Genomic DNA, 3,307 nt, shown 5'->3' with positions numbered 1-3,307 from the left:
ACAGACATTCTCATACACTTGCATGCTAAAGTAAGTAATAAAAAAAAAAAACGAAAACGCGAAGACCCATCCCGCTGCTGCGGTTCAATAAACGTAGCTGACTACTTACTAGCAGCCAGGCACAGGGAAGGACAGAAAGCCTGAGTTGTACCAAAGTCAATGCTGATTGCAAAGGTATCGATGAGCTAACAAACAAACACACACACATATCCGCACAAGCAGAAAAAGACGAAACTCCAACAACAACCATACAAAAGAAAGAAAAAACAAGCAAATCGATACAAACTACTCTTGGGCGCTCTCAAAATCTTTTGGGGCTACGAAAACCCAATTTTTTTTGTTGTTTACCCTCGCAGCGAGAAAAAAATCGAGCCACAAAAATTATTAATAAATCCTATGCGCGCAGGTCTTCGCTCGCCACTGCCCCCTGGAGCAGAGCATTGGAGACTGACACAGGCAGCCGGACGTAGTCGGACTTGCACGCGCAGATACTTGATTGTGGCTACACAGCCACAGTGTTGAGAGAGTTATGTTAGTGCTGGTGGAAATAAGAAACGCAGTGAAGGTGGATGGGACGAATCGCGCGAATCGCAAGCAAAGAAAGTGTGAGATATTTGCACTTGTCTCAAGCTGCGGTGTTTTGTTTGTCTGGAGTTAGGTTGGGTTAGCCTCTTTCTTATGAAAAGTTCGCCCAGTCGAAACAGAGGCCCATTGTGGTAGATATCTGCAGACCTATCCATGCATGTTCTTAAACCACACCGATTTTGAAGACCAACTCCAAAGAGAAACTCTTCGCAAGCTGTTCGGGTCTTGGAAGAATTGATAGCTCAGTAATCTGAATCTTCTCTGATTTGTGGCGTGCGCCTTGATGTTGTCACACGTAGGGGAGGACCAGCGATCGATCCTTGGTCTTAGTAGTGGGTAGTGTGCATTCGCATAGGAAGTGTCATGTGGACAACTGACCAGTGGCTCGCTAGAAAATATGCGTACATTTAGTTTAGAACGCCTCAGCAAGCTCCTTTGTTCATCGATGTATTGCCAAGGCGAATGCAACACTTTTGTTGTATCCAGATTAATCCACCAGCTATTAGTAACTGCCCTGGCTTTCCACTCAACTTGTGCGTGCCGGAATATCTGAGTGGCTGGCTTTTCTCGCGCGTTCATCCGTTAGCTCACTTCCGAAACTCCATTATGTTCCAGGACTCAGTATGGATTGACGATGTCTTGCCTCCGAGAGATTTTATAGGTATTCAGAACTAGCTACTTGATTGTCTAAAATGAAAGTGAGTTTTGTAGGAGTGAGCTCCATCAGCTTGGCAATTATATAGATTTCATTTCAGCCAACATTTGTCTGAATGAGATTTAGCCTATCCGTTAGCTTCATACTTTCTCAGTAAAATTACGTTTGCTTCTTCATCCAGATACAATAATTTCATCGAAAGAAGAAGCTCCATGACAGTCCAATCAAAGTTCCTTTGGCTATAAATTCCTGTGCAGCCCTTTTCTTGGCTAGAATATCTTCCACCACACTGCACATGAGTCTAATAGGTCCCGATACCCAAATAAGGTAAATCGGGTTACTGGATGCGATGAGTGATACCGAGATGAAGGTAATCCCACACCAAAATTGAGGTGACTTTGTATGCTTTTAGCGCAAGAATAGTCTGTTTAGGGTGGCAATGTCAAACTCGTAGCCCCTAATTTCGAAGCTTCTTTCACTAAGAAGGCAGAGAGAGAGGCACCACAACAGAGGAGGGATCACTTCATCTTGCGGATATCCTTTCGTACAAAACTTGGGCAGACAGAAGACATCCCGAACTAAGGTTCCGGTTTTGTCACATTTTTCAAAATATTCCTCTGTGGATTTACTCCAGACTCCTCCTTTTTCTTGCTAACCCCTTGGCGTTGGTCTAATCTTACTACCGCTACACGAGGGTAGCGATGGTTTAGGTCAATGAGAAATTCCAGAGTAATTTTTTAATAAGATAGATCTATCCTAATTTTGATTGAAAGGCCACGCAGGCTTAAAGGTCCGCGAGAAACTCGAAAGAGTCGAAAACCAGATACTAACAAAAGTAGTTTTTTTGAAAACTCAATGGCATTCCATTTTAAGAGATGGTCACTGTCGATGTTTAAAAACCCTAACCCCCTTCTAGGAGTGTCTAGATATGTTGTAAGTCCTCATAGGGAAGAAAATATTACACAGCAGATTGGTGTATCTACACAATCGCTTCTCCAGCCAAGTTTTAGGTTTTTGTTTTATCAATTTCCAATATCAAAACATACCACCGTGCAATAAGAGGCACACAATCAGCCAAAATGCCGAAATATTTCCGCTCGCTCCGTTAAGGAGTAGGCAGACGCAGCAGGTATCCAATGAAGCTTGTCTATGCCTGCCTCTAAATCTCAAAGTTATTGTTGCAACATCACCGCTAGCTCCCGCTGGACGGCAATAGCCAACTTCATACTTGTACATCTGAAGACGATGGACTGGACGAGCACCGGAGTTGCTGTGTTGGAGCTGAGACTCCGTATTTTATATGCACAGCAGCGCCATGAAGTGAGCGTAATAGTAGCAGGCAGCGCACAATTGTGCCCAGCAGAAACTGCTGGAAGCATTAGGAAATAAAATGTGGCAAATAACAACAGGGATAGCGAAGAGGTGCAGGGAAATAGGGACAGACATACTTAGTTGTAGTTGTAGTGGCAGTCAGCAAGTCAGCAAGATGCGAAACAAAACGTAGACAACGAAAAACGAGAACTCTGCACTTAAGCTACCTGCAACTGGTTTTGCATTCTAACGGATGGATGCGAACATGTGCCTGGGTGTGAGTGTGTGTGTGTTTGTGCCTTTGTTGCGGCTATGCCAGCAATAACTCCTCTACCTGCAGACGCACACTTGTATGCCGCCAGCTTAGTGGTGAAGCACTGCACAAAGTTTGGAACTATGTAGATATTCTGTGCCCTGACGTGAGGTTACCTACCTGCGCTCTGTCCTTTTGCTGCTATATCATAATGACTGACTGACTAGTCGGCTAGCTAGCTGGCTGGCTGGCTGGCTGGTTGGTTGACTGAGTGACTGACTGCTGTTGCAGTAACACTGCAGGCAAGTGCGTCGTCCTCTACAGCGCTCGCACACACTGAAGGTTCCAGACAATTGAGTTAACACTTTTTCAATTTCCTTGCCATGGCCTCCTTCGCAAAATATTTATTCTTTTCTTTCTTTTGTTTTTCAATGCTGAAAATAAAAATAAAACAATAGTCGGTTGTGAAATCATTTTTCATGACAGCAGAGATCGATTTACTC

The sequence above is a fragment of the Rhagoletis pomonella genome, unplaced genomic scaffold, assembly GCF_013731165.1.
Source record: "Rhagoletis pomonella isolate Grant_MI unplaced genomic scaffold, Rhpom_1.0 Rhpom_scaffold_00012, whole genome shotgun sequence".
Taxonomy (NCBI): Eukaryota; Metazoa; Arthropoda; class Insecta; order Diptera; family Tephritidae; genus Rhagoletis; species Rhagoletis pomonella.
The sequence above is the reverse complement of the archived record's forward strand: the minus strand, read 5'-3'. Positions refer to the sequence as shown.